Here is a 17,197-nt window from a genome sequence, read left to right as displayed (position 1 = left end):
GATTGACGCAACTCACCGTAGGTGAGTGGGACAGTGGGATAGTGTGCGTGTGAGTGTGTCTTTCTCTAAATCCTGTGTGGCTCAGTTGGTAAAGCATGGCGCTTGTAACTTTTTGTAACTTTTTTTATTTATTTAAATTTTTTAAGTTCTGTTCTTATAATTCCTGCTCTGTTCTGTTCCTATAATACCTGCTCTGTTCTGTTCCTATAATACCTGTTATGTTCCTATTAGAGGTCAACCGATTATGATTTTTCAAAGCTGATACCAATACGATTATTGGAGGACCAAAAAAAGCCGATACCGATTAATCGGCCAATTTTTTTATTTTATTTATTTGTAATAATGACAATTACAACAATACTGAATGAACTCTTATTTTAACTTAATATAATACATCAATAACAATCCATTTAGCCTCAAATAAATAATGAAACATGTTCAATTTGGTTTAAATCATTCAAAAACAAATGTTGGAGAAGAAAGTAAAAGTGCAATATGTGCCATGTAAGAAAGCTAATGTTTAAGTTCCTTGTTCAGAACATGAGAACATATGAAAGCTGGTGGTTCCTTTTAACATGAGTCTTCCATATTCCAAGGTAAAAAGATTTAGGTTGTAGTTATTATAGGAATTATAGGAATATTTCTCTCTATACCATTTGTATTTCATATACCTTTGACTATTGGATGTTATTATAGGCACTTTAGTATTGCCAATGTAACAGTATAGCTTCCGTCCCTCTCCTCGCCCCTACCTGGGCTCGAACCAGGAACACATTGACAACAGCCACCCTCGAAGCAGCGTTACCCATGCAGAGCAAGGGGAATAACTACTCCAAGTCTCAGAGCGAGTGACGTTTGAAACGCTATTAGCACGCACCCCGCTAACTAGCTAGCCATTTCACATCGGTTACACCAGCCTAATCTCGGGAGTTGATGGGCTTGAAGTCATAAACAGAGCAATGCTTGAAACACAGTGAAGAGCGCTGGCAAAACGCACAAAAGTGCTGTGAGAATGAATGTTTACGAGCCTGCTGGTGTCTACTATCGCTCAGTCAGACTGCTCTATCAAATCATAGACTTAATTATAACATAATAACACACAGAAATACGAGCCTTAGGTCATTAATATGGTAGAATCCAGAAACTATCATCTCGAAAACAAGACGTTTATTCTTTCAGTGAAATACTGAGCTTACCTTGGCTTACTGCATTCACGTAACAGGCAGGCTCCTCGTGGAGTCCAATGTAATCAGGTGGTTAGAGCATTGGACTAGTTAACTATAAGGTTGCAAGATTGAATCTCCGAGCTGACAAGGAAAAAATCTGTCGTTCTGCCCCTGAACGAGGCAGTTAACCCACTGTTCCTAGGCCGTCATTGAAAATAAAAATGTGTTCTTAACTGACTTGACTAGTAAAATAAAGATTAAATAAAGATAAATAATAAAAATAAATAAATAATAAATAATAAATAAAAATAAAATAAAAATCTGCCAAATCGGTGTCCAAAAATATAGATTTCCGATTGTTATGAAAACTTGAAATCGGCCCTAATTAATCGGCCATTCCGATTAATCGGTCGACCTCTAGTTCCTATAATGCCTGTTCCTTTCCTATAATATCTGTTCTGTTTTGTTCCTGCAATACCTGTTCTGTTCTGTTCCTGTAATAACTGTTCTGTTCTGTTCCTGTAATACCTGTTCTGTTCTGTTCCTGTAATAACTGTTCTGTTCTGTTCCTGTAATACCTGTTCTGTTCTGTTCCTGTAATACCTGCTCTGTTCTGTTCCTGTAATACCTGCTCTGTTCTGTTCCTGAAATACCTGCTCGGTTCTGGTTTGTAATACCTGCTCTGTTCTGTTCCTGTAATACCTGCTCTGTTATGTTCCTGTAATACCTGCTCTGTTCTGTTCCTGTAATACCTTTTCTTTACTTTTCCTATAATACCTGTTCTGTTCCTTTAATACCTGTTCTGTTCTGTTCCTATAATACCTGTTCTGTTCTGTTCCTTTAATACCTGTTCTGTTCTGTTCCTATAATACCTGTTCTGTTTCTACATTACCTGTTCTGTTCCTATAATAACTGCTCTGTTCTGTTCCTATAATACCTGCTCTGTTCTCTTCTTATAATACCTGCTCTGTTCTGTTCCCATAATACCTGCTCTGTTCTGTTCATATAATACCTGTTCTGTTCTGTTCCTATAATACCTGTTCTGGTCTCTTCCTATAATTTATGTTCTGATCTTATAATACCTGTTCAGTTCTGTTCCTATAATTTCTGTTCTGTTCCTATAATACCTGTTCTGGTCCTGTAATTCCTGCTCTGTTCTGTTCCTGTAATACCTGCTCTGTTACAGTGCCTTGCGAAAGTATTCGGCCCCTTGAACTTTGCGACCTTATGCCACATTTCAGGCTTCAAACATAAAGATATAAAACTGTATTTTTTGTGTGAAGAATCAACAACAAGTGGGACACAATCATGAAGTGGAACGACAGTTATTGGATATTTCAAACTTTTTTAACAAATCAAAACTGAAAAATTTCTTCACAAAAAAATACAGTTTTATATCTTTATGTTTGAAGCCTGAAATGTGGCAAAATTAACGAAGTTCAAGGGGGCCGAATACTTTAGCAAGGCACTGTATATTCCTGTATACCTGCTCTTTTCTGTTCCTATAATACCTGCTCTGTTCTGTTCCTATAATACCTGCGCGGTTCTGTTCCTATAATTTCTGTTCCGTTCCTATGATACCTGTTCTGTTCCTACAATACCTGCTCTGTTTTGTTACTGTAATCGATGTTCTGTTCTGTTCCCATAATACCTGCTATGTTTTGTTCCTATAATACCTGCTCTGTTCATATAATATCTGTTCTGATCCTATAAAACCTGCTCTGTTCTGTTCCTATAATACCTGTTCTGTTCCTATATTACCTGCTCTGTTCTGTTCCTATTTTACCTGCTCTGTTCTCTTCCTATAATACCTGTTCCGTTCCTATAATACCTGTTCTGTTCCGTTCCTATAATACCTGTTCTGTTCCGTTCCTATAATACCTGTTCTGTTCCGTTCCTATAACACCCGTTCTGTTCCTATAATACCTGTCATATTTTCCTCCTATATTTCTTATTCTGTTGTGTTCCTATAATACCTGTTCTGTTCCTATAATACCTGTTCCTTTCCTATAATATCTGTTCTGTTTTGTTCCTGTAATACCTGTTCTGTTCTGTTCCTGTAATAACTGTTCTGTTCCTGTAATACCTGCTCTGTTCTGTTCCTGTAATACCTGCTCTGTTCGGTTCCTGTAATACCTGCTCTGTTCTGTTCCTGTAATACCTGTTCTGTTCTGTTCCTGTAATACCTGTTCTGTTCTGTTCCTGTAATACCTGTTCTGTTCTGTTCCTGTAATACCTGTTCTGTTCCTGTAATACCTGCTCTGTTCTGGTTCTGTAATACCTGCTCTGTTATGTTCCTGTAATACCTGCTCTGTTATGTTCCTGTAATACCTGCTCTGTTCTGTTCCTTTTTTTACCTTTTCTTTACTTTTCCTACAATACCTGTTCTGTTCTGTTCCTTTAATACCTGTTCTGTTCTGTTCCTATAATACCTGTTCTGTTCCTTTAATACCTGTTCTGTTCTGTTCCTATAATACTGTTCTGTTCTGTTCCTATAATACCTGTTCTGTTCCTTTAATACCTGTTCTGTTCTGTTCCTATAATACCTGTTCTGTTCCTACGTTACCTGTTCTCTTCCTATAATACCTGCTCTGTTCTGTTCCCATAATACCTGTTCTGTTCTGTTCCCATAATACCTGCTCTGTTCTGTTCATATAATACCTGTTCTGTTCTGTTCCTATAATACCTGTTCTGGTCTCTTCCTATAATTTCTGTTATGTTCCTATAATACCTGTTCAGTTCTGTTCCTATAATTTCTGTTCTGTTCCTATAATACCTGTTCTGTTCTGTTCCTGTAATACCTGTTCTGTTCTGTTCCTGTAATACCTGCTCTGTTCGGTTCCTGTAATACCTGCTCTGTTCTGGTCCTGTAATACCTGCTCTGTTTTGTTCCTGTAATACCTGCTCTGTTATGTTCCTGTAATACCTGCTCTGTTTTGTTCCTTTAATATCTTTTCTTTACTTTTCCTATAATACCTGTTCTGTTCTGTTCCTTTAACACCTGTTCTGTTCTGTTCCTATAATACCTGTTCTGTTCTGTTCCTGTAATACCTGTTCTGTTCTGTTCCTATAATACCTGTTCTGTTCCTATATTACCTGTTCTGTTCCTATAATACCTGCTCTGTTCTGTTCCCATAATACCTGTTCTGTTCTGTTCCCATAATACCTGCTCTGTTCTCTTCCTATAATACCTGCTCTGTTCTGTTCATATAATACCTGTTCTGTTCTGTTCCTATAATACCTGTTCTGGTCTCTTCATATAATTTCTGTTATGTTCCTATAATACCTGTTCAGTTCTGTTCCTATAATTTCTGTTCTGTTCCTATGATACCTGTTCTGTTCCTATAATACCTGTTCTGTTGTGTTCTTGTAATACCTGCTCTGTTATGTTCCTATAATACCTGTTCTGTTCCGTTTTTTTACAATACCTGTTCTGTTCCGTTTTTTATAATACCTGTTCTGTTCTGTTCTGTTCCTATAACACCTGTTCTGTTTCTATAATACAAGTTCTGTTCCTATAATACCTTTTCTGTTCCGTTCCTATAATACCTGTTATATTTTCCTCCTATATTACCTGTTCTGTTCGGTTCTTATAATACCTGTTCGTTCCTATAATACCTGTTCTGTTGTGTTCCTATAATACCCGTTCTGTTCCTATAATACATGTTCTGTTGTGTTCCTATAATACCTGTTCTGCTCGGTTCCTATTAAACCCGTTCTGTTCCTATAATACCTGTTCTTTTCCATTCCTATAATACCTGTTATATTTTCCTCCTATAATACCTGTTCTGTTGTGTTCCTATAATACCTGTTCTGTTGTGTTCCTATAATACCTGTTCTGTTGTGTTCCTATAATACCTGTTCTGTTGTGTTCCTATAATACCTGTCCTGTTCCGTTTTTTATAGTACCTGTTCTGTTCCGTTTTTTATAATACCTGTTCTGTTCTGTTCTTATAATACCTGTTCTGTTTTGTTCCTATAATACATGTTCTGTTTTGTTCCTATAATACATGTTCTGTTGTGTTCCTATAATACCTGTTATATTTCCCTCCTATAATACCTGTTCTGTTCAATTCCTATAATACCTGTTCTGTTCCATTCCTATAATACCTATTATATTTTCCTCCTATAATTCCTGTTCTGTTCCGTTCCTATAATACCTGTTCTGTTACTATATTTCTTGTTCTGTTGAGTTCCAGACATAGACGAGTGTGGCACATTGTCCTCCTAACACCTACTGCTTCAATAGATGGCAACTATCAGTGCAGAGGTCAGTTCTGCTACCAGGGGTCAGAGGTCAGGAGGTCACCTCCTCACTCTTCAACAGTTGATACACGTTATGATTTGTAAGAGTCTCAGGTATATCTGTACATTGCATAGATTAGTGTCTTCAGTAGATTATTTGCTCTTTCTCCAGTTTTATGATTAAGGGTGTCATTAATTTAGATTTCTGAAGCAGAACCTCCTCTCCACCATTAGTGAGAGTGATGGATGTGAGTGTTATGTATTGATGATAATGTTTTTTTTGGTCTTCTCCCAGACTGTGTTGATGCCTGAGTGGGCTGTATGGGCGCTGGGCCAGCTTGCTGCAAGAAGTGTGCTACTGGTTACATACTAACTGGAGCCTAAGTGTTTAGGTAAAATTGTCAAGACTCCAGTCACCCAATTCATAGACTGTCCTCCTTGCTACCGCACGGCAAGTGGTACCAGAGCGCCAAGTCTAGGGCCAAAAGGCTCCTTAAACCTCTAGTGACTCCCCATCCCGCATGCGGGAGCGTAATCATCGCCTGACACTAATTAGCATAACGCAATGGAAATAAATATCCCTAGAAAATATTCCTATTCATGAAAATCACAAATGAAATGTATTGAGACACAGCTTAGCCTTTTGTTAATCACCCTGTCATCTCAGATTTTCAAAATATGCTTTACAGCCAAAGCTAAACAAGCATTTGTGTAAGTTTATTGATAGCCTAGCATAGCATTTTGTCCAGCTAGCAGCAGGTAACTTGGTCACGGAAGTCAGAAAGGCAATCAAATGAAATCGTTTACCTTTGATGAGCTTCGGATGTTTTCACTCACGAGACTCCCAGTTAGATAGCAAATGTTCCTTTTTTCCAAAAATATTATTTTTGTAGGTGAAATAGCTCCGTTTGTTCTTCACGTTTGGCTGAGAAATTGCAGTCACAAAAACGGCGAGAAATATTCCAAATTAGCTCCATAATATCGACAGAAACATGGCAAATGTTGCTTATAATCAATCCTCAAGGTGTTTTTCAAATATCTATTCGATAATATATCCCTCGGGACAATTAGTTTTTCAGTAGGACCGATTGGAGTAATGGCTACCTCTGTATTTTACGCGAGAATCTCTCTGACAGCATCAGGTGACCACTTGCGCAATGTAGCCGCTTACGGGTATTCTTCAACATAAATGGGTAAAACTACGTCACAATGCTGTAGACACCTTCGGGAATACGGAGAAAGAGTAATCTGGTTGATAGCCCATTCACTGCTCAATAGGGACTCATTGGAATGCAGCGCTTTCGAAACAGTTCAGTTCTGTTATACTCACAGACAATATTTTTACAGTTTTGGAAACGTTAGAGTGTTTTCTATCCTAAGCTGTCAATTATATGCATATTCTAGCATCTTGTCCTGATAAAATATCCCGTTTACTACAGGAACGTATTTTTTCCAAAAATGAAAATACTGCCCCCTAGTCACAACAGGTTTAACAGCTTCTACCTCCAAGCCATAAGTCTGCTGAACAATTAATCAAATGGCCGCCCAGACTATTTACACTGACCTTCCTTTATTTTTACACTGTGGCTACTCGCTGTTTATTATCTATCTATCTACAGTACAGCATAGTCACTTTACAAATTACCTCGACTAACCTGTACCCCTGCACATTGACTTGGTACTTGTACCTACCTGTATATAGCCTCGCTGTTATGTCATTTTCTTGTGTTACTTTTTGATTTACTTTAGTTTATTTTGTAAATATTTTCTGAATTCTATTTCTTGAACTGCAGTGTTGGTTAATAAAAATAGATGTGTAATTTTTTGTAGTTAATGTTTAGGCAATAATTAACAGTATTCCACCCTGTCACTGTATAACATATGGAAATGGGTTTGAATCATAGCAGACAAGGAACTGTGGCAGACAACTTAGGACCACTGAAGGAGGTCTCCCACCCAGAGAGGGGAGAAACCTTTTGGGCTTGCAATAGATTGTGTAACATATGGCAGGATATGATAAGCAATGAATTGGTCTGGATTATTCTTGTATACAATTGATGTATCAGTGTGTATTATTTAGTCATTAAGGGTGGATTGTTAATGGGATTCATCTGTTAATTGAATGATTAGAATATTCCACCCTGAAACCATATAATTGTATGTTATTGATTAGAATGCATAAAATTACAATCAATAAATGTGTAGTTCTAGTCAGAATTAGGGTAAAACAACATAGCTAATGTTTGTCTTTATGGTATTTTAAAGACAGACTGTCTGAGCAAAACTAGAGATTAGAGATTTGGGAGAGAATAGGGAGTACGGCTCAAGGTCTCCCTAATCTCTGTCGGCTGGGTAGCAGGACATTGTGTGCTAATGTTAGTGTGTATGTATGTGCGTAGGATATCTACTGTTTGTGTGGAAGTATGTGCGCAGCTATAAAATGGATGTCTTTGTATTCTTGACTTTAGAACGTTCCCGTGAATAAACCTTTTTGACTATTTTAGCTGGGCCTCTGTCTGTTTCATTCGACCAGTATCTTACAAATTCTAGGTCACAGACTGAGTAGTATAATTTAATTGGGTTATGAACATTGAGAACATAATTCTCTTGACAATGATAAACTTGGATTAGCTAACACAACATGGCATTGGAACACAGGAGTAATGGTTGCTGATAATGGGCCTCTGTAGGCCTATGAAAATATTCCATTACAAATCAGCCATTTCCAGCTACAATAGTCATGTACAACATTAACAACATCTACACTGTATTTCTGATCAATTCGATGTTATTTTAATGGACAATTTTTTTTGCTTTTCTTTCGAAAACAACGACATTTCTAAGTGACCCCAAACTTTTGAACGGTAGAGTAAATCATATTTTCTGGTCTGTTGTGTGCAATGAGAAGCAACAAACTGTATAAGGAAATGTCAGGACCCGGTTACGAACCTGGGTCTCCGGAGTGAGAAACAGTCACTTAACCAACTGAGCCACGAATAGTCAGCAGAACTGAGAAGATGAGGCAGACACAGCAGTACTTAAGACGGTGTATTTAATAAAGTAAAAAGGAGAAGTCCTTCAATACAAAAATGGCAAATCCAAAAGGTGGTAGGAATAGCACAAAAAAGCCTCAAGAGATACTCAAAAACAAAAACAGAATTCCACAAGAGCATCCACCGGAATCGACAAGAATACACAGAACACTAGGGCTGGGTGCTAACATACAAACACAGAGGACAGAACTGAGGGAAACTAAGGGTTTAAATACAATCAGGGGAAAAATGAGGCACAGGTGCAAATAATAATGGGGAACAAGGGAAAAAAACATAAGGTCAAAAAGCACAATGGGGGCATCTAGTGACCAAAACCCGGAACAACCCTGGCCAAATCCTGACAGGAAACAAAGATAAGTTATGTAAAGAAAGATAAAACACTTTGCCATCTCCATATACATGGAAAGGTTAACAGAGTTCAACAGTCCAAACACAATCAACAAAAAAACCACCTTAAATAAAATGTTGTACAAAAAGGCGAACTCGACTCCATCCTTCATTGAATCAGATTGATAAAACCCATTGATATTGACAACTTCTTTAATGTTTTTTTCATTGGCAAGATTAACAAACTTAGGCATGACATGACAACAACAAAGTCTGAACCTACTCATCCATTCATAATTGACCAAAAAAGTGAGAGTGGAAGAGGTGAAAAATAACTACTATATATCAACAATGACAAGCCACCTGGGCCTGAAGAACTTGGATGGAAAATTACTGATGATGTCAGTGGACTATTAAGCAATTCAATCTCCATACTCACACAATTTTAATATTGTTGTATTATACATTTTGTGTTGTAGATACTGTATATAATGGTGTAATAATGTTATATTATTTACTGTTTTATTTTGTGATAATTTTTTAATTTTACCTTTATTTAACTGGCAAGTTAATAAGAACACATTCTTATTTTCAATGATGGCCTAGGAACAGTGGGTTAACTGCCTGTTCAGGGGCAGAACAACAGACCTGGTCAGCTTGGGATTTGAACTTGCAACCTTTTGGTTACTAGTCCAACGCGCTAACCACTAGGCTACCCAGCCTCTCCAAGTGTTCAGTCCATGTGTTCGAAAATCAGCAAGAGTGGCTGCTGGCTTGGCGGAACTGATGGGGATCCATAATTAATACAAATACCTCAGCAGGTGAACCTTAAACTTCACACTTCACCAGCTGAGTTCCTTCGAGTGTCTGTTGACAGTGTTTAGGATCAGTAACACTGACACACAAGTCAGAAAGAAAGTCACTTTCATTGAATGGATTTAAACAAGTCAGAAAGAAAGTCACCTTCATTGAATGGATTTAAACAAGTCAGAAAGAAAGTCACCTTCATTGAATGGATATAAACAACTGGCCAACACTCAATAGTAAAACTCATACAGGACATGCAATAGAAATGTCTTTGGCACTGGATATTCCTACATTAGGTTTAAGAAATACCAAACATGACACACATTATCCATGCTGAACACAAATCTCTCGCTCTCTCATTCTATCTCTCAAACACACATATATCTCTTTCTCTCTCTTTTTTTCAGCACTCTTTCCTGTAGGTATCAAGGACTTATTACCATACCCTGTTGGTGGGTACATGTCTATAGGAAATGTATCATCATTGACATTAATACCTATTAGTCAAATTGTTGTTGCTCACATTATTTGTATAGAAAGAAAACTTCCTCGGACAGTTTTTTTAAAAGCATTATCAATACAAATTTAAAATGAAAGATAACATAAATCACAAAGATGAAATATTGCATGAAATATGGTTAAACAAAACATTTAAAATAGAATATGTGTGTGTGTGTATACGTGTGTGTGCGTGCCAGAGGAAGCTGGTGGGAGCAGATATAGGAGGACGGGCACCTTGTAGTGACTGAAATGGAATAAATGGAACGGTATCAAAAACATAAAACATATGGAAACCACATACGGCTCCGTTCCAATCATTCCATTCCAGACATTACAATGAGCCCATCATCCTATAGCTCCTCCCACCAGCCTCCTCTGGCACGCACTAATACACACATGAATGCATACACACACCATTTATTTTACATTTTAATTTGCATGAATGTGAAGTAAAAAGGAAACCGCACACTGCTCTCGATAGTATCACTGATCTTTAAATAGCTTACGTATCGGTCTCACGGCCTTCGTCAGAGCTTTTGTGAGTTTAAAAAAAATTTGCACCCTTAAAGTCCCGGCCTTATTTCAGCTCCCTGGTCACCATAGCAGCACCCACCCGTAGCACGCGCTCCAGCAGGTGTATCTCACTGGTCACCCCCAAAGCCAATTCCCCCTTTGGCCACCTTTCCTTCCAGTTCTCTGCTGCCAATGACTGGAATGAACTGCAAAAATCACTGAAGCTGGAGACTCATATCTCCCTCACTAGCTTTAAGCACCAGCTGTCAGAGCAGCTCACAGATCACTGCACCTATACATAGCCCATCTGCAAATAGCCCATCCAACTACCTCATCCTCATATTGAATTTATTTATTTATCTTGCTCCTTTGTACCCCAGTATCTCTACTTGCATATGTATCTTCTGCACATCTATCACTCCAGTGTTTAATTGCTATATTGTAGTTACTTCGCCACCATGGCCTATTTATTGCCTTGCCTCCCTTATCTTACCTCATTTGCACACACTGTACAAATACTTTTTTTCGAATGTATTATTGACTGTATGTTTGTTTATTCCATGTGTAACTCTGTGTTGTTGTATGTGTCAAACTGCTTTGCTTTATCTTGGCCAGGTCGCGCAGTTGTAAATGAGAACTTGTTCTCAACTAGCCTACCTGGTTAAATGAAGGTGAAATAAAAAATTTAAAAATTCAAAGACCTAGCCCCACCCACATCCGTTCCAACCATCGAAAGGGGTTGGAGGCAAAGGAAAAACAAACAAGTGCTACCAAATATAACAATATGCATTAAATAAATATTCAAATAAAGTGTGTAAATAAGACGTTTTAAACACGCCTGTAAAACCACAAAGCACGTTTTCATTCATCATTGGGTACATCGTACGAAAAACATTAGAATAATCTTAAATAGGGGCATAATTCATGTTCAAATTCACAACATAACATACATAGGCATTTCATCTTTAGGAAATAATGTCTGGAGGGTGAAAATCTCAAAACATTCTCTTTTACTCAGAGTATTATTAATGTCATCTCCCCTGTCTGATATATTAACTTTCTCTATGCCACAAAATCTAAAGGTAGAAATGTCCTGCTTTAGGTCATTCACATGTACTGCGACTGGATAATCACTGTCATTTCTCCAGATTTGAATTTTTATGTTCCCTGATTCTCTGTTTGAGAGACCGAGAGGTTTTACCTACACAGCACAGCCCACACGGACATGATATAATGTAAATAACATGGGTGGTGGAACACGTAATAATGTCATTTATTTGGAACCGTTTTCCTGTGTGTGGGTGGCAGAAATATTCACACTTCATCATATTGTTGCACTGTGCGCATCCTCTGCATTTATAGTTACCATTTGGCAGAGGGCGTAAAAGATCCTGGCTGATTTTCTTTTGTGGCTGGCAATTGGCTTGAACCAATTTATCACGTAAATTGCGACCTCTCCTATACACAAAAAGTGGTGGATTTCTAAATTCAGCCGGCAAAACTGGGTGATAAAATATGCCAGTGTTTCTTGACCGCATCTCCCACTTTTCGTGAGTTCAAAGTATACGTGGTTGTGAACCTTACGGAGTGTTCTTTAGCTTTAGCAGGTCTTTGTTGTAACAGTTCATCTCGTGTTTTTCCCAATGCCAAATGAAGAGCTTCATCCACACATTGTGGCAAATAGCATCTTCTTAGAAACCTCATGCGCATCTCCACTGCTTTTTCTAGATTATCCTCTGTGGAGTGGTTTATACAACGCAGTCTGAAAAACTGGCTTCTTGGAAGTCCTCTTTTTAATGGCTCAGGATGGAAGCTGTCCCACTGTCAGAGAGTATTTCTGTCAGTTTCTTTTTAATACAGAGTTGTAAACAGTGTTACGTTTGATTTCTCAATCCACATATCGAGGAAATGAACATGTTGAGTGTCACATTCAATAGTGAATTTAAGATTGGAGTCAATGTCATTGAGTAGAGCCATAAAGTCTGACAGCTCTTTTTCCGTTCCTTCCCATATGCAAAAAATGTCATCAATATATCGATACCACTTCAGAACTTTATTCAAAAATGGATTTTTTGTTTTTATTATTAACAAAACGTTCTTCAAAAAGACCTACATAAAGGTTAGCATAGCTCAGAGCGAAAGTGGAGCCCATCGATGTTCTATTCGTTTGGAGGTAGTATTCATCATCAAACCTGAAATAGTTATATGTCAAAACATATTCAGCTCTAAAATAAAGTTTGTTGGTGGATATTCATTAGTATCTCTGTCTCCCAAATAGTGAGCAAGGGCTGTATTTCCTAAAGGACTTAAAGGATGAAATGTCTATGTATGTTATGTTGTGAATTTGAACATGAATTATGCCCCTATTTAAGATTACTCTGATGTTTTTCATACGATATACCCAATGATGACTGAAAACGTGCTCGGTAGGTCTATGTCCTCATTGTGGTTTTACAGGCGTACTAAATACGTCTTATTTACTTACTTTATTTGAATATTTTTTAATGCATATTGTTATATTTGATAGCACTTCCCCATTCGTGGAAAGGTGTGGGTGGGGCTAGGTCTACATAAGGGTGCTAATTTTAAACTCACAAAAGCTCTGACGAAGGCCGTGAGGCCGATACGTAAGCTTATTAAAGATCAGTGATACTATCAAGGGCAGTGTGGGAGGGGCTCAAGATGGCGGAATGAGAGGGTGTAACATTTCTACCTGAGGAACCATTTTAGGGTTTTTTCACAAAGTTTATAGTTTTAGATTGCAGTTGCAATTTGTTTTTCACAAAAAAATGATATCTAACCATACAATGTAGCTACTTTGAATAATTTTGTAATTAATCAAACCATTGAAATATATTTTAGACGATTTCCAACGAACAAGCTAGCTATCGAAAAGTTTCAGCGTGTGTAGTTAAGTTAGCCTGCTAAAGTCTTAATAGCTAGTAGCATGGAATCAGAACATGACCAAACTGTTGCTGAGATAATGGATGTTGAAACTTCCAATGAGAAAATAGGCATTGTTGAAATGCACTCATTTGCTTGCAGTGTAAAAAAGGGGAGTGAATGTTATTCATACCCAAATAGCCCAACCAAGGAGCAACTTCCAAAGGAGCGGAGAAGTGAACCATCAATGAGTCAGCTACAGGACAACATCGTCCGCATCTTCACGGCTAAAATCAAAGAGAGTGCAGATGACATCATGGATTTGGTGAAAAAGAACACTATCAGTATCGTTAACCTGAAGAAATCGATTGATTTCAATGCTGAGGAAGTAATAACTCTGAAGCAGCAGAACGCAACATTGAAAATTCAGGTTGCAAAGCAGGAGAATGACCGGTGTAGTTGGGGACGGAATCTTTGAATTTATGGAATAGCAGAAACATCTGACCAGAACATCAAAGCAAGAGTGAAGGACATTTGTAGGGCAATAGTCCCGGAAGATGAGTGTTGTTACAGGTTCTCTGGATGTAGTGCACCGCCTGGGTAGGCTGAGATGGGGAAAACAACGAGCCACTACGACCAGTGATCATAAGATTCATCTCCAGGACAGCGAGGGATATGACATGGAAAAGTGCAAAGAAAAATGACTATTTAAAGAAGAACAACCAGAGGTTCAAGGAGGATCTGACAGCATTTGTCAAAGAAGCTCGGAATCATCTGTGGCCGAGGATTGAGAGAGCAAGGAAGGAATGGAACAGTGCATTCTTTGTGGGAGCCAAGGCTTTTGTTAATGGAAGGGAAATTCACGCTGACGCCTAGCTTGTTGACTGCTGGATTCATGAAGTGAGTTGTGCAGGACTGAGTTTTATTTGCATCTGATAAAACTTTATATTTCTTGAGGAAAGAGCATTGTTTGTGTGAGCCTAACTTTTTTATATATATTTTTTTTATGGCAGGGAAATTCGCACTGACACTTAATATTAGCTTGATGGCCATTCGTTTTACCAATCTATGGTACAATGTTATTTTCAATTGAAAAAAAATACATATATAATATATATATAATTTAGGTCAACCACTTGCGTGGTGCAAAGGACTGTTTTTATTTGCAAGTAGCAAGAACTTTTCTTTTTGTGAGAACCCGATTAATGTTAATGTATACAAGTTTAATATTCTTCATATAGTCACTATGGTAGTAAATGTCAATTTCTGTTTTTTCTATTAATGCCAGGGGAATCTAATATTTTTAAAAGGCAATCTTTATTTTTGTATTGTAAGGGTAAGAGTGCCGACTTTTATTTAATTCAAGAAACTCATGTCTGTTCCACAGATACTGCGTTTTGGAGGTGTCAATGGGGGAATGATATTTGGTTTTCATTTGGTACTATTCGGTCAGCAGGTGTCACTATTTTAAAAGGCAACTTTCAGGGTCATATATTGAGTCTTGAAGCAGATAATACAGGGAGATGGATTATACTATTGGTAGATGTCAACCACATTCAATTCATTGTTGTAAATACTTATGCTTCCAATAACAAGTCAAGAAACTATTTTATTTAGAGACATTGCGAGGAAAATAAGGAAAATTATGTCTAAATTTCCATTGGCCAAAGTAATACGGGGTGGAGATTTTCATACAGTATTACATGATAATCTGGATAGATGGCCTCCTAAGGATAGAAATTCTGTTTGTGAGATAAGGAATATATGTCTAAGGTTAGGTGTTCTAGATATTTGGAGACATAAGAACCCAGATAAGATTATGTTTACATGGAGTACCAAAGATGTATCTATACAATCCCGTATTGATTTCTAGCTGACATCTGAAGATATGGCTGACAAGGTTGATACAGTCTTGATTGAACCATCGATTTGAACAGACCACAAAGGGATCTGAATAAAGATAAATATGCATGGTTTGTCAACAAAAAAAGTTAGCAAAGGTTACTGGAAAATGAACAAGACTTTACTAGAGAATTTAAGAAGGAAGTCGCAGGAATTATTGATAAATACTGGAATTGTGCCTGTGTTATGAATACGTTGGGAAGTTACTGGGAGCTAATGAAATTTTATATAAGGCTTTTGGCTATTTCAATGGGGAAAGAAATGGCTTGTGCCAAGAGAGAAAAAGAATGTGACATCATAGAGGGAATAATGGATTATACTAAAAAAACTGAACTAACTAATCAGGAATTACTGGAGCTATCATCATTACAAATGCAGACTATATCTACGAGGATAGGGCCCGGGGAGCGTTTAAAGATCAAGACGAAAATGGATGGAAGAGGGAGAGAAAAGTACAAAATATTTCTTTAATTTAGAAAAAAGGGCAGTCAAAAAGACTTCCATATGTAAATGAATGATTAATAATACTCCCAATGAAAATCCAACATAAATCTCTCAGCATGTTGCCCAGTTTCATCAGAATCTGTTTACATCAGCCCAGTCAACATTCAATATGGATCTTTTCTTCCAATATTGATCGGCTTCCATAGGTGTGAGGTGCAAAGTGTAATTACTTTGATTCCCAAACCTAATAAGGATACTCTTTATATAGACAACTGGAGACCCATTAGCCTGTTGAATAATGACGGGAAATTATTTGACCTTGTATTTGCTAAGAGGTTGAAACAAGGCTTGCATCATATAATTGATGAAGAACAATCTGGATTTATTTATGGTCGACACATTAGTAATAACATCAGGTTGATGTGACCTGATGACCTCATCCTTGATGATAGTTTTCTTATGTTTGTTGATTTTTACAAATCTTTTGACACTGTAGAACATGAGTTTATGTTCAAAGCAATACATTTTTTGAAAGCAGTCCTAACTTTATATAGTGGTTGTACTACCTCTGTAAAATTAACTCACAGGACATCCCAACTATTTGATATTGGCCGTAGCATTAGGCAGGGCTGCCCAATTAGTCCATTTCTATTTTTATTGGTTACTCAAATTATGGCTCTTTATATCAAGAAAGGGAATTTTCATGGTGTTTTGGCACTTGGCAATGAATTTAAACTATGTCAACTGGCTGATTATACCACCATATTTTTTAGAGACAGGAATGAGGTTTCTGATGCAGTTTCCTGTATTGAAGACTTTTCCTTAGTTTCGGGTTTGAAAATTAATGTCAATAAGTCAGTCTTATTTCCACTCAAGGATTGTGTGTTTTACAGGAAGTATATGGTATCCCAATTAAATATAAGGTTGCTTATCTTGGAATTGTTGAAAATTGGATGAAAAAGAAAGGAGTGAATTGAACTTTAACCCCATTATTGAGAAAAAAAGATGAAATTGAACCTCTGGTTGATGAGAGATATTTCATTATACGGTCGGGTTTTATTGTCCAAAGCTGAAGGGTTATCCAGATCGGTTTATAAAGGACTTAGATAAGATTCTTTATAATTTTATTTGGAGGAACAAGCCTCAGTATCTACGAAAATATATTCTCACTAATACCCAAGAACATTCTGAAGTATGTTAAGAACCAGAACAGTATTTGGAATGTCTTCCCTAAGTATTTATTTGACTCTGTTGGTGGTTTAGAATTTTTTGCTTCGATATAATTTTGATGTTGATAAAATCCCAGTAAAGTTGGCCAAATTCCATAAGCAGGCAATTTTAGCTTGGATGTTAGCG

Source organism: Oncorhynchus masou, chromosome 6, assembly GCF_036934945.1.
Source record: "Oncorhynchus masou masou isolate Uvic2021 chromosome 6, UVic_Omas_1.1, whole genome shotgun sequence".
In the NCBI taxonomy this organism is placed as follows: domain Eukaryota; kingdom Metazoa; phylum Chordata; class Actinopteri; order Salmoniformes; family Salmonidae; genus Oncorhynchus; species Oncorhynchus masou.
Note: the sequence above shows the minus strand (reverse complement) of the source record.